Source organism: Juglans regia, chromosome 7 (assembly GCF_001411555.2).
Source record: "Juglans regia cultivar Chandler chromosome 7, Walnut 2.0, whole genome shotgun sequence".
Classification (NCBI taxonomy): Eukaryota; Viridiplantae; Streptophyta; class Magnoliopsida; order Fagales; family Juglandaceae; genus Juglans; species Juglans regia.
In genome coordinates, this window is record NC_049907.1 from 4364245 (window position 1) to 4389318 (window position 25074).

Here is a 25074-nt window from a genome sequence, read left to right on the forward strand (position 1 = left end):
AGGGATTTACACTCAATGTTGCTGGAGGTTTGATGCTGGAACATCCAATGACATTGCCTTTTGTGGAAGCAGTGGTCAGCAGAGCTTCCTGTCTCTCTCTCTCTCTCTCTCTCTCTCTCTCTCTCTCTATTAGTCTCTCACATACACACATGCCCACACTTTGGAGGAGCTAGTTTTAGGCACCACACTATTGTGGATGGCACCCAGACTATTCAAGTCTTTCTGACACTGAAGCCACTCCAAAGAACTCGCCTAACTAGTGATCCACATCCCCAGTCAAAACCTTCTTCCTTATTCTCCATCAATGATTTCTAAAATTCTGCTTTATATTTCTGGTGTTCTAACAAACGGAGTTTCTGCCACACTCTCTCTGTAAGGCATTGGCATGTTAACTCTTAACCAATGTTGTTGATTTGAACCATATTATGGTTTTGTTTGGTCTATCAAGGGGGCTGAAGTGATTTGCATTTCTTCCTGAGCCTATTATAACATGCGAAAGCTACGATACATTAAATAATTTTTCTTGTCACTTGCTAGGAGTTGTTGCCTTCCTCCAATTCCTGTGACATAAGCTCAGGTTTGATATTTGGCAGGTGGGGACAACTGATACCGTTATGGGACTTCCTAAAGCTCTCACAGAAAAATGCATACTCGAAGCCCTATAGATGTAGTGGCCATAGATTCAACCAGCATTTCAAAGTGGTCTTCAAACCCTGTTCTGATACAAAACTACAGATTGTTTGGTCATCAATTTTTAATCTAAAGTTATAGTTGAACTTTCAACTTGAACGCACAGTATGTCTTCTGTTTCGTGTTCACAAGGCTCTGGGCTAAGCCCAACTTCAGAAAATGTATGACTATCTAATCTTACTCATCAAAAAAAATATGTATGACTATATCATCCATGGGATCATGAAACGCGTGGCACCACACGCATAGGAGGAGCCAGGGATCGAGGGGCAGTTCACTTTGGTTTCCATAATGATCTCAATTTTAAGGTAAAGTTTCCATTTACATTGAGTCATATTAAATTCTAAATTTATTTTTGTAAGATCTAATTAGAAAATGATAAAAAGAAAAACATTTAACAAGGCTTTTCAATGTAACGAAATTTGTGCAACGAGAAAAGAGAATAATTAACGTTTTTGTAAGTGGATTTCTGAAACTAAATATGCTCTTTATCTTAAAAGAAATATGGATAAATTTAGTTCTTTATTTTAGAAGAACGGATTATTTTTGTAGGAATACAAAATAAAAACCCAAATAATAGGTTAAAAACATCGACATTGACGGACTAACCTAATAATTAAGAATAATGCTATGATGCTTTTAATTTGTACTACTCATTTTGCCTATTTGATATGGCACTACATAGCTTATTTAAAAAGTTTAAAAATATATATTCAATATAAGATAGCGCTCGAAATACAAAAAGATGAAGACGAAAATCTTAAATTCTCTCTACCATTTTATGCATGTATTTTTAAATTTTTTAGTAAGCCATGTAACAGTGTGTTAACATTACAAGAAATAAGGCTTTTGGTGGCCAAAATTATTTCTGGCGACTAGTATTTTGTTGCAACAAGTCAATAATTACTGTTGCAAGGCATCATTTTCGGCGGAATAAATTTTGGCCCCAAATGTCATTCTTCTCATTTGTGCATCCTTTATTTGCAACGATTAGGAATTTGTACCCTACTAGCTAGCTTGCACGCATATCTTCTCAGCTAGCAACATATCTAATTCTTTGTGGGTCAGTTCCATTACAGTAGCTTACTGTGATACTCCGTATTTTTTAGTATATTTTAATTGAAAGATTATTTTGATTAATTTAAATATTAATTCTCTTGTTTTATAATTATTGGAGTTTTCATTGGTTTATTTTTATGACTTTTTTTAAGTTGTGAAATTATTTTAATATGTTTTCTTAATATTAATTATTGTTTTGCATTTAAATTACTCTTTAATTTAAATTAGTTTGTTTGTGTGTGCTTTAAAATTATTGTGTTGTTGGTTTATTATTATTATTTTTATTTTTTAGTTAGTCACTATGTTTAAATTATTTTATTTAACTTATTGTTTTGAAATTATTTTCGTTAGATCAATTTTATGACCCAAGTTGTGAGGATTGAATCTCATTTCTTTCCCTAATTTTTTCTTTTCCCTTTTCTTTTTCCCTATTTTTCTTTTCCTTCTTATCTTTCTTTTTCTCCTTCATTTTTCCCCTGCTTCTTCCTCCCGCGCGCGACACCCTTCCCCTATCTTTCCGTCCATTTTCTCTTTAGCCCACAGCACCGACGTGTGTTGCCTGTTGCCATCACCGCCCCTCCCATTCTTCTCTCCACCGGCCATTGACCTCACCCTTTCATTTTCAGCCCCCTCTCGAGCCGCTGTGAGCCTCCACGCACGGCTTCAAGTCGCGGCACCCTTTGAGCTGTCGCGCCACCATTGGTCACCATCTCTTCACCACATCCCCAGTGACCCCCAGCTCCCTAACCCACCCATCCTCAGTTTTGATCCGCCACCAGTGAAACCCATCCATCCCCATTTCCGATTTAAGCTTTTTGGCCTCCAACCGCTGCCTACGCTGCCACCCACAGCCAACTATCGCCACCATTAGTTTCACCAACACCCCTAAGTCCTTCCCAAGTAATCTCAAGTCTTCGTTTGTCCCCTTTCAAAAAGTTTGATTTTTGAGACCCACGACCATTGTCAAAAATACACTGTTTCGTTGCTGTGCTCCACTTCTAGCATCTTCGTGATCCTTCGAAAAGTATATTATAGCGTTGTAAGTTTTTTCCCAAAGAATTTTGAGATTTAAATGTATTTTTACGCTAACTCATTTACTGTGAATTGGTTGATTATGCCGGACTGAATCTGAAGAGTAAGGGGGTCGATTGGATTGGATGATGGAATTGTTTGTGTGATTGGTTTATGCTGAGATTTGTTGGTTGTTTCGGGTTTAAATATTGGTGTTTTGAGTTTGACCTTGGTTATGGTGGATATTGATGATTTTAGAAAGTGATGATATATTTTGTGATTGTGAGGGTTTTAAGCTTTGAGGAATTAAAATAGGTTATTTTAGAAGTTTAGGTTTAAATATCAAAATACGTGATTGATGGGAAACTTACAGAAACTACATGATTATTTTATAGGTGACGATTTATAGTCGACTATACATTTTTTATTAAAATTCTAAAAAGCTAAGAAGTCCAGGTAAGCTGGATTCCTATGCTAGACTTTGTATAAAAAGAAAATAAACGAGATTGATTTTGAAAATACGCATGTTTGTTTTGAAAATATTCATAGTGATTTATATTCTGCTTGGCTTTCCGCAGAATGCATAACCCTACCAAGGGGTTAAACATGGAATCATGTTTTGATATAATGTTTCAGTTATGCTATGCCAAGAAAATTTTGAATAAGAATATTTTTGAACTTTCGCTTTGATATTTTTTATAACATCTTCTGACTCTATATTCTGAAAATAAAAAGCGTTTTGTTCCACATTCTGAAATCTGTAAATGCTCATGTTTGCATAATAGTATATGTTCTCTGCTTACTGAGTTATTGATAACTTACCCCATTTATCTTCAAATATTTTTAGATGATTTTAGATTTTTCAGCTGAGGATCAAGACTATGAAGCAGTTGGGTAAGATGACTTAAGAATAGTGGGTTAAGAATAGAAAGTTTTCGATGAGTATTAGTGAATTTTGTTAATTATATTATTGAAATGTGAGTTTAAGTGACATGTAAAGAAGTTGGTATTTTTTTTGGGTTACTGTATTGAGGATTTGATATATGAGTATGTGTGGTTAATTAAATTTGAAGTGTTTACGTCTGATTTGGAGCTTTTGGAAGTATATTAGCAGTGTTAGAGTTGATTATTAGATAACATGAGTTAACTCTCCGGACCCTCGGGGACAGGGTGTTACAGTTGGTATCAGAGTTAAGGTTTGAGATTCTGCAGACAATAAACATTTGAGTTTTAGATATCCGTGGGTTTAGGAAGAAACTTTAGATTTGAGGTGTAGATTTGTAAAGAATAAGAGCTGATTATGTGGATATTTAAGGTTTTAAGTTTTGCAGACTTTATGATTGAGTTTTGAGATTTTGAGGTTTAGGGATTTTAGATCCGACAAGCATACTTTGTGGACTATAAGAGATAATCTTTATAAGATTTAAGGTTTAGATTTTTGTGGTTTAGATTCTAAGGATGTACAGGATTTAGAGCGATGTCGGGTTTACAATTATAGATGGTAGGAAAGACTATATGAGTTGGTTAAAGATATGACTAAGAATGGGTAAAACCATATGTCCAGTAGGTGCGGTACCAGAAAAGTTTAGAGGTTTAATTTGAAATTATTTTTTATTTAAATTGAATTTATTTCATTTTATTTGATTTTATTTTATTTGGATTGAAATTATGTTATTTTATTTATTAAATTTATTTTATTTTATTTTATTTTGTTTTATTTTATTTTGTTCATTTTGTCTGAAGTTGAAAAGTGAGTTAAGGGTTAAGTTATGGCAGGAAGATGTATGATTGAGAATGCCATTGTTAGGTATAAATATTTAGTGTAGTAGGCTTGAACTTTTATCGACTTGGTTTGCTTTTATAAAATCGAGGTTTGAAAGGAACGGCATGGTCGGGGTGATCTCTTTGGAGAGTAGGATAATTGAGGTTTTAGATTTCGTGAAAATATGACATGAGGCTTTAGAATAAGGGGTTCTAAGTTCAACAAACTTTAAGGATAGATTTACGAGAATTTCACCAAAGGTTTAAGGTTTTGTAGATTGTAGGAAATAATTTGTTATCATTTAATGTTTTAGATTTTGAAAGCTTCGGGAGTCGATTGTTTATTTATTGGATATACGTTCATCGATCTTATAGATTCTGGAAAATGATTCTTATATTTTAAGATTTTAAAATTGCAGATTTGAAGGACTGATTTGTAAGAAGATTTCACTTTTTAATTCTATAGGCTTGGTGTGCTAGCTTGATTTATTTTGGAGACTGATTAGTCTGTGACCATTAAAATGGTGTTGATTAGAGTTGAGTTATTGATATAGTAATTTTCAAGGGGATTATTTCTTTGGGGATTGAATGTATTGATCTAGTTTGGATAATGATTGTTATTAGTTCGAGGTTATAGTGGCAGGTTTTAGGATTGATCCATATTAAGTTTAAGGATAATAGATGGTGCAGATTTAGGAAATGATTCTTATTGATTTTTAGGGAATAGGTCCGGATGATGGAATGGTAGGATGGATCACTTGTATGTTGGGGGAGTATTTGTTCTGACTAAGGATGCACTAGATCGATGCATAATAGCTGTCAGTGTATGGAGTTGGAGGGTACAGATCCTTGTTCCAATTTGGCTTGGAAGAAGTGGTTTTGGTAGGTGTTAATTTATGAGGGCATAATTTTAAGTGGCAAATTATAAGACTGTGCAGCTTAAGCGTGTTATTTTGTGTTAGTTGGGGGCTTCAAATTTATGCCCATTTTGAGGAATACGTGGTGACTTGAAATTTTGAGGAGACACTAATAATTGGAGATTAATCATTTGGATGTGCAAATTTTGTTTATTGACGGTTAACTTTGGAAGTGGCTTTTAGGTTACCAAAGGTAGAATACAATGAACATTTGAAAGATAAAGCAAAGGAGTCGATTGAGGTTAGCACAGTTTATGGTGTGAAAATAATAATTATTGGAATTTATTGGGTGTTGTATTAAGGTTCTTGTGGAAATAGAGATTTCGGATTACATGACCGCCCTAGGAGTACTAGACGTGATGTTCCACTTGGAGACTCGTGCGAGTATGATGGAAATCGCCTATAGGAGTAGACATGTGAGAGCAGTATCCATGTTGTTGGGCGTCGGTGAAGGTATGTTTCTCTCAAATGTGTTCTGAGTTGTATTTTGTATACTGCTTTGGCATTAATGTTTGACTTGACAAATTTCGAGGATGAAATTTTATTTAAGGGGGGAGGATGTGATACCCCGTATTTTTTAGTGTATTTTAATTGAAGGAATGTTTTAATTAATTTAAATATTGGTTCTCTTGTTTTAAAATTATTAGAGTTCTCATTGGTTTATTTTTATGATTTGTTTTAAGTTATGAAATTATTTTGACATACTTTCTTAATATTAATTATTGTTTTGCATTTAAATTGCTCTTTAATTTAAATTAGTTTGTTTGTGTGTGCTTTAAAATTATTGTGTTGTTGGTTTATTATTATTATTATTATTATTATTTAGTTAGTCACTACGTTTAAATTATTTTATTTAACTTATTGTTTTGAAATAATTTTCGTTGGATCAATTTTGTGACCCAAGTTGTGAGGATTGGACCTCATTTTTTCCTTTCTCTTTTTCTTTTTCCCTATTTTTCTTTTCCTTCCCTTTCTTTTTCTCCTTCATTTTTCCCCTGCTTCTTCCTCCCGCGCGCGACACCCCTCCCCTATCTTTCCGTCCATTTTCTCTTCATCCCACAACGCCGACGTGCACTACCCGTTGCAGTCACCGCCCCTCCCATTCTGCTCCCCACCAGCCGGTGACCTCACCCCTCCGTTTTTAGCCCCTCTCGCGCCGATGTGAGCCTCCACGCACGGCTTCAAGCCGCAGCACCCTTTGAGCTCGCGCACCGCCATGACGCCACCATTGGTCACCATCTCTTCACCACATCACCGGGGACCCCCCCAGCTCCCTAACCCACCCATCCTCAGTTCCGATCCACCACCAGTGAAGCCCGTCCATCCTCATTTCCGATTTGAGCTTTTTGGCCTCCAACCGCCACCCACGCCGCCACCCACAGCCAACTATCGCCACCATTAGTTTCACCAACACCCCTAAGTCCTTTCCTAATAATCTCAAGTCTTCGTTTGTCCCCTTTTAAAAATTTTGATTTTTGAAACCCACAGCCATTGTCCAAAATATACTATTTCGTTGTTGTGCTATCACTTCTAGCATTTCCGTGATCCTTCAAAAATTATATTATAGCATTGTAAGTATTTTCTCAAAGAACTTTGAAATTTAAATGTATTTTTGCGCTAACTCATTTACAGTGAATTGGTTGGTTCTACTGGACTGAGTCCGAGGAGTAAGGGGGTCGGTTGGATTGGATGATGGAGTTGTTAGTGTTATTGGTTTATGCTGAGATTTGTTGGTTGTTTTGGGTTTAAATATTGGTGTTTTGAATTTGACGTTAGTTATGGTAGATATTGATGATTTTAGAAAGTGATGATATATTTTGGGATTGTGAGGGTTTTAGGTTTTGAGGAATTAAGATAGGTTATTTTAGAAGCTTAGGCTTAAATATCAAGATACGTGATTGATTAGAAACTTACGAAAACTACGTGATTATTTTTATAGGTGACGATTTAAAGTCGACTCGACATTTTTTAGAAAAATTCTGGAAAGATAAGAAGTCCAGGTAAGTGAGATTCATATGCTAAACTTTGCATAAAAAGAAAATGAAACGAGATTGATTTTGAAAATATGCATGTTTGTTTTGAAAAGAAATTTGAAAACAACCTCAAATATGTGTTCTGCATATGCATGAAATTCTGTATAAGATTAAGGTATTTTTCTGGCATGACTGGTGTAGACATGAGCTTGTTTTTAGGCATTCTATTATTAAACTTAGAAATATATGAACGAATATGAAAATTGATAATTTTTGCATGTAATGTGAAGATATTCTGAATCTGTTTTTAGAAAATGTGAAATTATCTGAATTTGTTTAGTGCTTTGTCTTGGAATGATTTGGAATCTGAAAAACCTTTGGCATGACGTTCTGATTTTGTTCTAACTCTGACTCTGATTTTGATTTGATTCTATTTTGCTCTGATATGTGGCCATGTCACGGGATACAATGGTGACCTCTGGCCCTGTCACGGGATACAATAGTGACATCTGGCCTTGTCACAGGATACAATAGTGACCTATGGCTCTACCATGGGATATAATAATGGTTTTCTGTTCTGAGTGCAATTTCTTTGATATTCATGGTGATTTATGTTCTGTTTGGCTTTCCGCAGAATGCACAACCCTACCACGGGGGTTAAACATGGAATTCTGTTTTAATATAATGTTTCAGTTTTGCTGTGCCAAGGAAATTTTGAATAAGAATATTTTTAAACTTTTGCTCTGATATTTTTGATAACATGTTCTTACTCTGCATTCTGAAAATAAAAAGTATTTTGTTCAGTATTCTGAAATCTGTAAACGCTCATGTTTGCATACTAGTATATGTTCTCTGCTTAATGAGTTGTTGATAACTCACCCCTTTATCTTCACAATATTTTCAGATGATTTTAGATTTTGCAGCTAAGGTTCAAGACTATGAAACAATTGGGTGAGATGACTTAAGAATAGTGGGTTAAGAATAGAAAGTTTCGATGAGTATTAGTGAATTTTGTTAATTATATTGTTGAAATGTGAGTTTAAGCGACATTTAGAGAAGTTGATATTTTTTTGGGTTACTGTATTGAGGATTTGATATATGAGTATGTGTGATTAATTAAATTTGAAGTGTTTACGTTTGATTTAGAGCTTTTGGAAGTATATTAGCAGTGCTGGAATTGATTATCATGTAACATGAGTTAACTCCCTGGACCTTCAGGAACGGAGCGTTACACTTACAATCCCCGAAAATGAATCATTTTCCTGTTCCACTTTCTCCTCTTCTACACCGAGAAACTTAGGCTTGTTTATCCGATTGGTATTAAGAGTCCGCATGAGCATTTTCTCAATCAATTTGAGACAATTTATTATTTTAGATGACTAGTTTGGTTATCATAGGCTTGAATCCCCTTGATTCTATCCTCTCTGAACATTTCAATTAATGTTTAATAGTTTGACATGACTTGTACACTGTTTGCAACTTTGCTGTCTATATGCCTTTCTTGGCTAATCTTAAACGTATTAAAAAGTCCTTAATTAAAAGCAATTTGGTTTTGCTAAGGCAAGAAGAAATTAGTTTTTGAAGATTTTATATTCACTAAATTCTCATGTTGTTGACATCACATATATTTTAGGAGTAAACAGAGGGAATTGAAGCCTTTTGACGTAGATAAGGATCAATATGTAACGTAGATCAAAATAAGTAATCATATCAGAGCATTGGCAATGGCTGCCAAGTCCAAATTTTAGCTAAAAGTACAAGTTTTGACTATAACTTTAACTTTTGGCTAGGTAAATTTACATTGGACTAGCCATCTTAAAGTCAAATTAATAATATTATATTATATATTTTAATAATATTTTACATTTTTTTTTATATTTTACAAATACACTTCATATATTAATTAATAATTTACATTTTACTTAAAATTATTGTTTCCCAACTATTTATTTCCTCAACCTAATATTAACATTTCATACTAATATTAACCGAATTTTTTTAACCACATCCATTATAATATCACTTCCAATAAAATTGCAAGTGTAATCAAATCTCACAATGAATCATGCGGACATCAAAATTGAGAGAGAGAGAGAGAGAGACCTGATGAACAAAAGCATTCAAAATTTAGCAACACAGTCCCATAAATAGTCCACCAACACAGTCTCATATCCATATCCATAATATTAGACATCGAATTTGCCGCAAGGTCAACAACTCAATTAGCATGAACATGTACTCCTGATGACTCGATTAAACAAAAAACAAGCAAGAACAATTGCTATCAATATACAATAATTTCAATACTAACTAACCTATATACGTCAAATAAGTCTAGTTCAACTAATCAATCTATTGGAAGAAAAACATCTCGATTACTTGCAAGCACTTTATCCACAAGTAAACCACATATCAGCTTCCCTTCTTATTTTCTAATTCAAGTCCACATTGCTGGCACAAGTCAAAAGAAGCTACAAACAACCTGACAACTTGATTCCAGCCACATAAAAGTTACCAAAACTGTCCACAAATTACCAACAAAGATAATATCCACAGTCCACAAATTTAGTTGCTACCCAGCCACATATTTATCCAGCCCACATGTGGCTAGGCAGCCACTAATTCTCAAAAAAATTAGTTCTATAAATATTACAAGTTAGATATCTACATAGTAAGGTGTCGAAGGAGAGTTAGATCTACCTCCGGAATGGGACTTCGAATCCTCAAAAATTGCTAGTTGAATATTATGGAAATATTCTTGTTGCATGGCATTCATGCCACGTAGATCTAGCATCATCATTTTGCCTTCAAATTTCTTCTTCTCTAGTTCAAACTTCTTCTTCTTTAGTTCAAATATTTTCTCACTTTTTTTGTCTGCCTTGAGTTGAGCATTTCTCCGCTCTTCCATGGTCGTGGCTCTATCCTCGGTCATTTTAGTTAAGGAAATGCTGATCTTAGACTCTTTGCCTTCCATCGACTTCCGCTTCCTCTCCCTTTCTTTCTCAATTTTTTTGCCTAGAGGTCTCTTAGCAAAGACCTCTATGTTCTCCTCCACTGTGTCAAGAGCAGCTTCACTTTGTGGCCTTCTCCTCGTCCCAAGGGTGGAGATGTGTTGTTGCCATTTCTGTTGGTGTCTCAGAAGACACCAACAGTGCTCCATTGTGAAGTTACTCTTCTCTATCTCTTTATATATAATTTTTGCCTTCTCAATCTACAAATACATAGGAATATTGTTAGTTCATAAATCAATCCTACATGTTTGTGAAAATTAAAGGAAAATGTTACATACCTTATCTTGCTCTGTTGCACCACTCGGATGCAATGACTCTACTTGTGCTAAAAATGCACAAAACTTATTTGTGCATTTCTGAATCGAGGACCACCGATTCATCAAAGAAACTACAGAACGGTTCACATTGTTCTGTTTTTTATATTCATGATAAAATTCTGAAATTCTTTCTCACATTTGAGTGGACTTTTGATCAGTACCCTTTATTGCATCGATACTAATGTTGAGCCAAGCTGAGACGAGGAGATTATCCTCCTCTGCAGGGAAAGATGTACCCCTTTGAACTTTTTTTGGAGGTTGCCTCTTTTCACCGTCATTGAATGTTGCTTGGAGCACAACATTAGAATGTTGCGTTGGGGTGCTATTACAACCCTCTCCTCCACTTTGTAATAGAGTGGTGAAGAAGGGATCATCATCAATTTATGTGCCCATCCTTGAAAAATATTACATTTTCAAGGAGTTAGAAAAGTTTAGAAATTTGAAAGTCCCACAAAACAACAAATATTACATCATCAATTTGTTGGATAAGCTGGTTTGCAAAGAAATATGTAGAAAAAGATGCAGAAAAACAGAAACACAAATCAACTTCTTGTTCTGTTTTGCAAAGAAAAACAGCAACTTTGCAAAACAGAACAATGCAAAACAGCAACAAAAATAAGCCTCTTGTTCTGTTTTGCAAAGAAAAACAGCAACTACAGAACAATGCAAAACAGCAACAAAAATAAGCCTCTTGTTCTGTTTTGCAAAGAAGAACAGTAAACACATTTTATTGCTCATCTGTTTTGCAAAGAACAGCAAAGAAAACTCTGTTTTTGGTTGTGGAGACAGAAAAGTGTCTTAACGATGATAATCAATAATATATGTGGTGTTTTCCGGAATCAAATGGCATTGAAAGAAACCATCAATCGGGATAGCCACAAACGTTATATGTAGCGTCCAAGCCATTACCCACAAACATATACTACTACATAGACACATAAATACACCCAAAAGCATGCTTACATGAAAGGAGAGAGAAAACAATAACAGCAAAGTGATAGAAAACCAAGTACTGTATAGCAAACAAAAAAATATATTTACTGCATGTAAGCATTGGGATCATACACATCCACATATATATTCATGAGCATGAGATATGTATCTTATGTTATTTACAGAAAAATAACATAACTTGGGTTAAATTTTATTGCATAGCAAAGTGGGAGATTGCTTCAATATACAAAAACAATAATATGAGAGCAAAGCTAGTTGGTTCCCCAGGATTAATAATATGAGAGCACCCAAGTAACTTAAATTAAGAGCAAAAATTACATAAGCACTTGACTATATAATAATTGTTGGCTTGATATGTTATGTGATTGTTTATTGGATATTGTGGGTAAGTTCTATTTAAAGCTTTATGGAGGTTCTATTTTTTAAAATAGATTTAAAAGACATACATTAACTTCCAATAATCCTGTTTGTATATTCTAAAGGCCATTACAATCAAAATTTTTATAAGTTCTTAAACCTATATTATCCTTATGGTGTCAGTTTTTTCTTAAGTTTGTTGGCTATTATGAATCTTTGATATGATTGCATATGACATTGGTTTGCTAGTTTTGGCAGTTTCTGGTTCATCTAACTGCAAAAGGCTCAGGAGTGGAGGTCTAAGTTGACTTTTGTTGGGACTTTTGATATGTTTTTGCTCATTGTTGGCATTTTTACCCATGCATCAGGTGGTTTTTGGAACAGCAGGTGCCAGGGAGAACAAGGCAACATTGAATGTGGCTGCTCAAATTGGCCTTTCAGACACAGAATGACCCAAGTTCTCAAAAACCATTATCGGTTTCATATGAAGTTCCAAGAAAGTTCTAACCCTCAATCAGGATTAATAATATGAGAGCACCCAAGTAACTTGAATTGGACATTAGCCTTTTGTTAAGAGAAGATGACTGCATTTAGTCTAATAATATGACCCAAGTTCTCAAAAACCATTATATGACCCAAGATGACTGCACCCAAGTAATAACATGACCCAAGTTCTCAAAAACCATTATCTATTTTAATTTCACTTAAAAATAGATGATTGCATTTAGTCTAAGACATGGAGTGTTTTGACGTCATAATATTTCTAAGAAGGATTAGACTGGCAAGAATAAATCTCAAGTTAAATATAGAGATCCAATTTCCATGAATGTCTGGATAAAACCAAAGGTGTAGTAAATGTAGTAAAATCTCACTTCATGTGTCTTATCTTTTTCACTCTTGGGTAAGCTGTGTTTCATATATTAACACCGAAAGTCCTACAGTCAATCTCTGTCTTGATAAGGCAATCTCTCACTTCATGTGACTTCCTAATTGCTAATTAAACTTGAGCCAATAGGTCCAAATCAAAACCCTTAATTAAAACAAAAACAATACAAAACCAAGTATTGTATAGCAAACAGAAAAAAAAAAAAAGAACCGAAAAAAAAAATACAAGCTCATGGGGTGTTGGCTGGCTGGACGCGATAATAAACAACCTCAGAAAAATCAGCAACACAAACTTCAGAAAAATCAACAACACTAATTGCACAAACTTCAGAAAAATCAGCAACTGTGTATAACTAGCTTACCCAAACAAATTCATACCCATTTCATAAATTCACAAATTCATACTCAAATTAATCAATACAAAGCTTACCCAAATAAAGTTTCAATAGTTTTACCAACCCAAACCGAGAGAGAGTGTTGCTGCGTTGTTGAGCCAAGCCGATAGAGAGAGACGAAATTGCACAACCGTGAAGATCGACCCAGGAACGAAGATAAAATCGATTGAGAAAGAGAGAAGAGGGACAGAGCGAGGGAGAGAAGAGGGAGAAGGGTTTCAGAAAAGAAAAATGGTGGACGGAGAGAAGAGGGAGAGACAAGCGACGGAGCGAGGGAGAGAAGAGGAAGAAGGGTTTCAGAAAAAAAAATCGTGAACTGAGAGAAGAGGGAGAGACGAGCGAGGGAGAGAAGAGGAAGAAAGGTTTCAGAAAAAAAAATGGTGGACTGAGAGAAGAGGGAAAGACGAACTACGGAGCGAGGGAGAGAAGAGGGGCGAGGCAGAAAAAAAAATTGCGAGAGAAAGAGGGAAAGACGAGAGATGAGAGACGAGGGAAATGGAAAACGAGGGAAAAAGAGAGGGGCAGTTGGGTGGATAGTGATAAAATATTCATTTGATCTTACTACAGGAGCTCGCCAACAATGGCGAGAGACTTAAAATTACTGTAGCATAAATTAGAAAATTATGCCTTTGCTGAGTCCAATGCCAGGGATTTTATCCCAAACTCTGATGCAAATTAGAGTTGGACTTGGCAATGGCTAGTCCATTGCCAGTGCCCTCAAACCAAACCTTCTGATCACTTAAGTCTTGAAAGAATCCAACAAATGATGAATGTTACGAACTTAGTCGATATGGTGATGCATGAGAGCACGTAAACTTCTAAAGGTGTTGCTTCTTCGAGATTTATATTTATATATTTTTACTTAAAAGTGGGGATAAATAAACATATGGATAGAGTGAGTTTTGCATATTTATTATTGTTAGTCATGTGAGTCTCACAAGGAACATTAAATAATCAATAAATATGGTGAACCAATTTTATATATGTTTTGATGATCTTGTTCTTTTACTCTAATCATGTTGTGAAAGTCACCAAAAATTCATTTAGATTCTAGCTAGCTCGCCTGTAGAACAATGTTAATGACTTTCACTACAACAAATTTTAGTTTTAGGGACGAACTAAATTTCGTCCCTAAAAGTAATTATTGGAGATGTCTCAAAAAATGGATGACTTTAAAAAAATGTTCGAACGGCTAAATATCCATTCAAACTATATCTTCTTTGATGAATTAGGTCGTTCTAAAAATTCAAACTCATTCGAATGGCAAAAAATCCGTTCGAACATAGAATTAATGTTTGTTTGAATGATTTATAATTTGTTTGAATGGTAATCTTGGCGGGGAAGTAATTTATTTTGCAGGAGAAAGCTCAAATACGTTCGAACCTCAACTGGTTTGTTCAAACGGGAAAGATTTGGTGGGAAAATTTGGTAGGAAGGTCGCAAGATTGTTCGAACTACACATATTGCGTTCGAACACAACATTTATGCATTCGAACGAATCATTTGGTGGGAAATTAAATTAAAATTGGCTGGAATTTTTTTAAACCTTATTCGAACGGAATATAAAATATTTACGAATTCATAAATAAATTTTATGTAATTAATGTAAAAATATTTTAGTCATTTATTTTATGTTAAATAAGATTTTTAGTTAAATAAATATTACTTATAGTGCCATTTTTTATATTATCGTGAACATTAAGTAAAATGAAAAATAAAAAAACATAATTAACAATAAACAAGCTTTCAAACACTACAAATAAAAACCATAAATTAATTGCATCCCAAAAATATAATGTATGGCGGGAATATAATGTATGACTATTTGAATATTTAAATTAATGATACAAAATAAAAATAGTCATGATTGTCCATACAAAAAAGCTCATTTAATGCAAATAAAAGATATGCACTACTGGGCCAAATTGTGTAGCACTGCCTCAACTCCAGCAAGACGTGTCTCAATATTAGTCACTCGAGACATGAGCTTCAACTCAGTCTCTGCGAGGGTGACCCAGACTGCATCAATGATCTCTGATGTCTATGCGTGTATCTCTGCATACACGATATCTGCAATCTCCTCACGAGTAGCAATACGTGATGCACTATGTGTAGATGCCTCATTAGACACGCCCTGTGCACCTCCCTGAGTGTCGACCGCCTCTGTAGTAGGTGAACAAATACGAAATCTGGAATGTCCGGTGCTACGAGACAAGGTCATCAAGTTGATCGGTACAATCGACTCCTGAACACGCTCAAAAGCATCTGTCCTGACTCCTTTCGCTAAAAGTAATGGTGTGAGCAGGACTCCAAATGGCTATATGTCTGTCATAAAATATTTTTGATAAGTAAAAGTAATATATATATATATCAAAAGGAATAACCAAATATACTAAATAAAATAAAACTCTACCTGTAGTAGTATAGGTGGCCTCTGAAATTATCCTAGTGAATATATATCTCACTAGGTCGATAGGCACCCCACGAGCGACCCATAACATAAATCGTGCCCGGTCCATGCTCACCTCAGTCTTGTGTAGTCACTGTTTAATGTTGTTGGCTATTATAATGTTCGTAATCTTGAAAAAACTAGATAAGTCCACCTGTTTGATGCTCTTGCTCCTTTCATAGGAATGAGCATATGGACCCACAACCAACTGACGAACCTCATGATTAGCGAGGTCATCGATCTCATCAGACATCATAGTATCTCATCAAGATAGTTATGCCGTTTGAATGGTTTCCATAAATATTTTATCCATTCGAACGTCTTACGAATACCGTTCCAACGAGAAAAAAAAAATATTGCATTAGTTATTTTTGTATTTGTTATATAATATAGTATATATGCTTATACTACTTATATATATACTTATATATACAACTATATAATTATATACTACTATATATACTCTTAACTTATATTATACTTATTAACTTATGTATTCTTCACATAAATATTATACTTACATATACCTATACTACTCGCACGCAAGTATAAATATTATACTTATATATATTGGTACGCTTACTCGCATATATGCACCGATAGTTACATCCTTCTGGGCTAAAGTTTCCCAAAACATGAAAGACCACATAAAAAATCGTTGTCTGGTAATAAGCTACATCCCAAGAAACTAAGTATAACATGTTAATTTAAAGTTACTGTGTATTTATACTAATTGTTTATAATTTTTGAAAGGACGAGTTTGAACTTAATTTTGGCCGACGAGAGGATCGACAAACAGTTAAGGAATTGACGTCGAATGCATTCCGGAGGTACAAAGGTCGATACCATGCACACTATCAGAAGTTTAGTACTGCAACATAGGCGCGCCAAAATCCATTCCATGCAATGCCACCATTCCGAATAAGAGAAGGTTTGTGATATATTTGAAGATCCTGTTTATCAGGTAATTTCGCTATTATCTCTTTTTAGTAGTATATGATAAATGTATTAAACATATAGACATAATATTTTTTTTAGTAATGGAGTACTGTGAACAAAGCAAATAGATCAAATTTAATGATACACCATCATGCAGATTCTCGATCTTTTCATCGTTTGTCTAACAAAATGGTAAGTTATTTTAATCCCCGTTAAATATTAACATATAATACACTTTTATGATTTAAGTTCTAATATAGATTTTCTTTTTGCAGAAAGAAGAAGGTCCTGCTGACTATGATCTGACCCAATTGTATGCTAAATCACATAAAAATCGTGATGGTATTTGAACCAATCGCGAAGCAGAGGCAAATTATGTAAGTTTAAATTTCTTTAATTCCATTGTCTAATAATATTTTTGTTACTGTTGCTAACTTTATTGTTTTTGTTTTTATAGGACAAGATGATTTCTCTTAAGGAAACTTATGCGGATCCATCTGATGAATCATCTGTTGATGATACTCAGATCTTTTCTTAAGTTCTTGGATCACGTTCTGGATATTTCAGGGGTTAGGACATTGCTTGATGCCATTATCAACATCATCATCCTCTTCTCAAGCCAGATCGAATGACGACAAAACTAAGAAATTGGAGGAAACAACACTTTGAGATAGAACGATTGAGGTCCAAGGAAAGATAATTGCTAACCCAATTAGATCAAGCAGTAGATTTTGAGGTGAGATTAGAAGAGAGGTTGCAGTTGAATAACCAAAAAATGTTTAAACAGTTCCAGTCAATCTTGATGTCCCAAAACACTATGTCACCACCACAATCTTAAAATTTATTTTTTCATTACTTGTCTTTCTATTATGATCTTCCAAAATATTTGAACAATTGTGATGTTTGAATTAAAATTTGTGTGTATGAGATTTTTAATTAAATTATGTTCTATATGATTAATACCGTACGAACAGTAAATAACCTGTTTGAATGGTTAATTATCATTTATAAATCCATTCGAACAAGAATAAACCTGTTTGAACAAAACTTAACGCATTCGAACAACAACTGAGAAATACAGTCCGTACGTTCGTTCGAACAATAAAATATTTGTTCGAACAACATTTATAAGCAAAACTTCATTTAAACTAAAAGAATTTTAAAAATAAACAGTCGATTTGAACGGACATAATTTATGTTTGAACACAAGTTATTTGAAAATTTTATTTGTTCGAACCCATAAAATATGTTCAAACATTTCGTCCGTTCGAACAGGTTCAAATATGGTCATTTGTTCGAATGAAAATATCTTTTAGTTCGAATGGTAAGTGTTGGTTCGAACTGAACATTATTTTATTCGAACAACTTATTGAGATGAAATTGGTTCATCTAAAAATAAAATCCCGTTCAAACAATTTCGACTGGTTCTGCCCAATTTTGTCCTTAAAAATGATTTTATGAGACGAAAATTTTTGTCTACAAAAATCTTTTGAGATAGACTTTTTGAGATGAAATAGAGATGAAATTTTTTCATCTCATGAGATTTTTTTTTTTTTTTTGTTATTATTTCAAAAATCCAATCTCTTATAGTGATTTACGAAAATTTTAAATAGCTAGTCATTAGGTGAAAGCATAAACAATAGGCCAGTAATTGCTTGCAGTGGATAATTGCAAGTCAGGTAGATCCAGAAGTACTACTGATGATCATACTTTAGCTAATAAAAAACTATGACGCATTAATTTAAATATTTTTGAATACTCAAAAGCTTGTTGGAAGAAGTGCATGGATTAAACAAGCTGATTAGTGTGTATATATATATATATACTAGCAGTGAAGTTACGTGCGAGGCACGTTTGCCCTGCATTAGATTATTCTAAAATATAAATATCTAGTGTAGAGGAAGAGAATTTAAAGATAAGGTCTATGAAGATAATATAACTAATTCTAATTAGAAATTACTAATCAGATAGCAATAAATTTAAACAAACTATACATTTAAGCAAGTTTGGAAAGTAAATGTTTATGTTTCGAATTTATATTAGAGTTTGTTTCTGAAACGACTAAAAATTACATAATTGTTTCTTTCGTTACTGAAAGTAAAGTTTGCAGGCTATGGATTCAAAGTGGTGTGTTCTCCTCATTCATAGTATTTATGGAGAGAACATTGAAGTTTTTGTGACGTTGTTTTTAGAGTTGATCTAAATCTGCACCCAATTGTATAATCCATTTTTTGGTTGAACATAATTTTGCAATATTTTGGATATAAGGTAAATGTTCCTGCATTAAATAAATTTGGAATCTAAGCATGGTTATGAAAGATTTAGAAGCATGTTAATATAGAATAAATAAAGTATGGTGAACAAATATAAATGTAGTGTTTACATCTAATAATAATATTATTAATTTATAAAATGGGCCAGTTTATAATTTGAAAGAGTACTGGCTTATGTAAAAGATATTATTATGAGTATAGAATTTTATATTTCTAATTGACTAAATAAATGAAATATCAAAACCAGATCCATTAACATATTAAAATTAACAACTAAACAAGAAAACCATACGATCTTAGATCTGTTTTAAAAATGTTCTAACAGTAATTTGTAATATTTGTTGAATTTAGGGTATAAAAAAGAAAATTTGTGTAACTCCCTATTTGAATATCGAAGATCAAATGCTTTTAAATTTATGTAACTCCTTGTGCTTTATTTATTGTCATCGCAAAACTTAATCTGATTGGAAATTGTGTTCTTTTAAATTAAAAATATTTTAATTTTATAATATTTTTTATTCAACTGTTATGTCTCATTTCTTAAAATCCAATAATTACTTAATCCAAAACTACTTCTCTACTATTTACAAACTTTCTTACTATTATTCACAAATTTTTTTTTTCAAGCATCTTTTAGAGTACAACTTTATGCACAATATTATTTTTATTGAGTATGTACTCTATTTTATCAAATTCTTTAATTCAAATTTTAATTTTTAAAATTTTCAACATTTCAATAATTGGTTACGTATAATTATATGGGTAACACTATAAGTATTGATGTCATTTTTCAAATGGCAAACTTATTTTGTTTATTTTGGAATTATAAAAGAAGCAAAATTATAGTGTAAAATCAACTAAGACTGGTGGAACTAATTAAATAAAATATCATTAGTGAATGTTTTAAGCAATGGTATTTCATTAATTAAAATATAGTATTATTTTTAGATTAATTCGAAATTATAATTTTAGATGTGGTATCACATGTATATACATGTGGGTTGAATATAAGTTATAACAAATATCATCTTGCATTTATATGATTTATCTTAGCATATGTTTGGATGTAAATGTGAGATGAGATGGTTTTTTTATTTTTTGTTTTATTTTGAGAAGATAAATGTGGTAGATCCTCTTTTAGAATTCATATTTAAATATTTTATGAGTTAAAAACAGCTCAAAGTCCATGGAAAACAATTATTGAGCTAGTATTCAACTATCCACTATCTCTTCAAGTGTTAACATTAAATAATTGATTTAAAAGATCTTAAAATCAGAGAAGCAGATTAGATTATTTAAAACAAGTAAGATATGTGTATGATCTTCAAGCATCAACCATTAATATTCCAACAATGATAGTTGATAATTTTGAATTATTAATTCACAATACAAAACTAAAAAGTTAAAGGATCCATACTTTCAACACTCTCATAAGTAGTTAGTCGTTGAGATATTTTGTTTCCACTTTCAACGTCACGGAGCTCAACCTAAGTAAAAAATTCAACAATGTAATATTATAGTAAGGACAAAAGCAAAGTTGTAAAAAAAAATAATAATAAAAAAAAAGGAATTTACTACTATTTAATCTTTTCGAGATGAGAAATTGCAAAATATAGGAAGATATATATATATTTTTAAGTGATTTTATAGTAATTTTGTAGGAAAAAATTTTTTTTTTCTTAATTTTGCTCTCTCTTGTACGTGATTCTTCCGCACGACCGGTTCTCCTCCAGCGCAGCCCGGCGCCGCCGAGCCCCGGCCATCATCACCGCCACTACCGGCTTGTTCCCCTCACGCCGACGAGCAACCCTGGCACCACCAATGTCCCCCACGCGCAGCCGTTGCTCTCCCCCGCTGAAACAGAACCGAAATGGGTTTCTCCCATTTATCTCATATTACGCCGCCGTACACGGCTACCGAACCTCACGACCACCATCGATGAGTTCCCCTCAAGCCGACGACTGACCCAGCCACCATCGAAGTCCCCCACGCGCAGCCCTCCCTCTCCCCCGCGGAAACCGAACCGAAATGGGTTTGACCCATTTGTGTGCAGTTCTGCGGCCATAGGCAGCCACCCAGGCCACCGCACCTCCACCAATTGACACCGACGACAACCTCTGGCGAACCCAGCCACCACGAAGTTCCCTTTCCCTCTCCGTCGCACACTGCGATTTGCACCCAGAAACCCATTTTTCACGGCACTTCTCTCCCCCTCTTTGTCTTCGAATAAGAAAAAAATGAAGAAGAAAAAAAAATAGAGATGCGAAAATAAATCGAAAAAACAAAACAGAGATTGAAGAATAAAACTAAAACGAAGAAGCAACCGCACGGGAAAAATCGAAAACGAAGAAGAAATAGATTTACGTTGTTGAGGTGTAGAAAGAAAAAAACCATGCAAGAAACGGAAAAAGAAAAACAAGATGCAGAAGTTAGAGCTGAAATCAGAAGAGAATTGCATACCAACGGCGAGAAGAAATTTCAAACAGCACGGATTTTTTTTTTTCTTCCTCCAGTTGAGTCTGAAAGTTGTTATGCAGATGGTGGAAAAGCAAGAGACGTTGCATTCCATCTCTTGTATAAAGAGGCTAGATATTTTAACTGTCGCACTACGAAAATAGATCAATGTTAAGATGTTTCTAACTCAACGAAGAAGAGTAAAATCCTGATTAAAAAGCGCCTATAACCGTTACTGTTTATTACTGTTCATCGTGAACAGTAAATCTAAATCAGCCGCTTTTTTTTGTTTTTTTTCATATCTTATTACTGTTCATCGACAGTATGATGAACAGTAAAGTTTTTTTTTTTGGTCCGTGTGAATGCCAATGTGCAACGTAATACCACAATCGTGCGTAAGGAATGAGAGAGAGGAAGAAAGAAAAAATAGAAAAAATATTAATTTTTGAGTTTTAAATGATCAATAAAGAAGCTTTTTTTTTTCTTCGCATGTTTTTTTCGCATATCCTGTTGCTGTTTATTATATAATACACTAAAAATCAACTTTAATTTATAAAATACTAATTTTTTATCATTAAATAAATGATAAAATTTTACTGTACATTTTTAAAAGAAAAAAACTATCTAATTAATTTGAATTTTTAATATAATTTAAATTTCATAATAAATGATGAATATAAATAAATAATAATTTTATTCTTATACATTAGACTATTTTAATATTTGAAATTACACTTTATTTTTTTCTTCAATTTGACAGATGTGGCAAACATGATTTTTTTTATTAATTAGAAAATCTTACGCCATACAAGATTTTACACAAGTACCACTAATTTCAAAACAACCAAGCCATTTATAAAATACTAATATTTCATCATTAAATAAATAATGAAATTTTGTTAAATATTTTTAAAAAAGTATAACTATATAAATAATTAGAGTTTTAACATAATTTAAATATGATAATATTCTTAATTAACTAAAGAGAACTGCTACAATTAATAAAAAAGTAACCTGAAAATATGTCGTGAATGTGTATTTCATTTTTTTATTTTTCTTTTCTTTTTTTTATGTATTTTTTTAATCATCATAAACATTTTTAAAAAAATAAAAAATTTACAACATCATTGGGTCAGGAGGGAATTGACAATCTATCTCTTCCAAATAAAATTATTGAGTTCGAGGAAGAGATTAATAGATTCTTAGGTTTTTAGAAACTTTTATATATTTTTTAAAATATTATTTAAATATAAAATATTTTTTAATTTGTTAATCTAATCATTACAATTTTCTTAAATATAAATTTTTTAAATTTTAAACCAAAAACTACATTAAAAAATTATATTCCAATAATATTTTAACTTTTATAATATTTTTATTTTAACTTTTTTTCTCTCATTTTCTAAAATCAAATAAAACATATTAATCCAAATAATTTTATATATTACTATTTATAAACTATGTCACTACTATTAATACATTGATCCAAATCATATCTAAGGGTATGATGTTTACGTGTGTTGTTTTTTGAAGGACGAGGCTGCTGCTGGTACATTAAAATTTTTAAAATTTAAATCCAACCCTTCATTTTACCACTTCTCATTTTTTTTTTCGGTTGGATTGTTTCGATTTATGCAGTGAAGTACTATTACTATCACAAAAATTCTCCACATCTCTTTTCACTTGTTCGGTGCAGAAATTGAGTTCATAAAAAACTCTCTATATAATACTTATTTTACTTATGATTACGTTTGTTTTTTAACCCAAAATATATTTATATTTTACAAAATAAATTATTTTTCAACCGGGCAAATGTGCCTCGCACATTACCCAACCGCTAGTATATATATATATCATGAGAAATTATAAACTAACCACTATTTCGCAATTACTTGACAGCTATCTAATAAAATATTGGTTTTCAAAATTCTTCTTTTTTACTTTTGTTTTTTAATTTGTTGGATTTGAATCTCAAAATAATATTATTTTATGATGAAGTTGTAAATGAACTGTGAACTACTGGTTGTTGTATCAGTCCTCTTTCTATAAGCGTAAAAGGGTGGTTTGGACATATCGCTGGAAGGAGATGATTATTAACAACTATTCATTACTGTAGATCTTATACATGCTTTTAAGTATTAGGAGGATATGTATATATATATAAGAAAATTACAGATTTTCGGGTCCACCAAATATTGGTCTTTGACGTCCAGTCTATTACAATGTATTATTTCCATACATATTCAAGTGCAAAGACTAAAATATTTTTATAAATCTAAAATCTTTCTAGCCATCATCCCGAGTTAACAATTAGATGAGTCAAAATAATAATATAATAATTTTTTAATAATAATTTTTTAATTTATTTTTTTCATATTTTACAATTACACTAACTATATATTAATTAATAATTTAATTTAATATTTAAATTATTATTTCCCTGCAGCTTAAATATATTGTGACTCAAAAATGGAAAACAATAATTAAGTAAATAAACTAATAGTTATAGAGTGTAAATAGTTAGTCTTTAAATTTAGAGATAAATTTAAATGTACTGTAACTCAAGGTTAAAGATTTTAGTGTATACTGAAACCAATGCAGCGATTTTAAACAAATGCAGTGATTTTAAATGCAAATTTATCAAATTTTAAAGATGACACTCATTTGATAAGTCCAATGCCAATCTCTTACACCACACACTTGTAGAAAAAAAAATGTAGAGCTGCTGATTAAATTTTTTTTCTTGTGCTAAGGACGTATAAATACTTTTAGAGATGAAAAGTTCAAGGATAATATCATATTGGTCCTTCTCTCTCTCTGAGTGTAAGGTTTTCTCTCTAAGTTTCTTTGTAAACCTAAAGACTGGTCCTCCTAGACTTTTGTCTGTGTAGGATAAGAAATGGATAGTGATTTGTCAAAGTTATGCGAGGGCCTGAAGCTGACGAAAGAAGAACAACAGGAGGTGGTGGTTAGCAGTGAAGAAGTGATCATATCAGAGGAAAAGAGTAAACATTGTTTCATGATGATGGTGATTACAGATAAGGAAGTAAATAGAGGTGCTCTTAGAAACACTATGGCACGAGTGTGGCAAATAGAAGGAAAGGTTGTCTTCAAAGAAGTAGGGAGAAATAAGTTCCTGGTGGAGTTGAAAGAAAAAGCTGATAAAAAGAGAATCATGCAGGGACGCCCGTGGTCTTTTGACAAAAATGTAATTTGCTTGCAGGATTGTGAAGGCCACGAGTCTTGGAAGGAAATGCAATTCCAGTATGAACCTTTTTGGGTGCAATGTCATGACCTTCCTTTTGCTGGGATGAATGCTAACACTGGCTTTAATCTGGGCAAGTCAATGGGGGAGGTTCTCATGGTGGATACGGACAGTAGTGGGATATGCTGGGGTAGCTTCCTAAGGTTAAGGGTAATGATGGACCTCACAAAACCTTTGGCAAGAGGGAGATTTTTAACTCTCGGGAACTCAAAGCACTGGATTCCTTTCAAGTACGAAAGGTTACCAAACTTTTGTTATCATTGTGAGAAGATTAAGCATGTCACTGGAATGTGCGACAAACTTGATAGAGGAAAAGCTAGTTTGGAAGGCTTCAACCAACAGTACGGTGCATGGCTAAGAACCA

General features: G+C 33.0%; 2 pseudogenes; one reads left to right on the forward strand and one right to left on the reverse strand.

The window, feature by feature from the left end:
* Positions 1-25074, forward strand: part of LOC108980279 — a 144952-nt pseudogene that overhangs the window by 13073 nt on the left and 106805 nt on the right.
* LOC118349109 lies at positions 11555-11673 on the reverse strand (annotated as a pseudogene).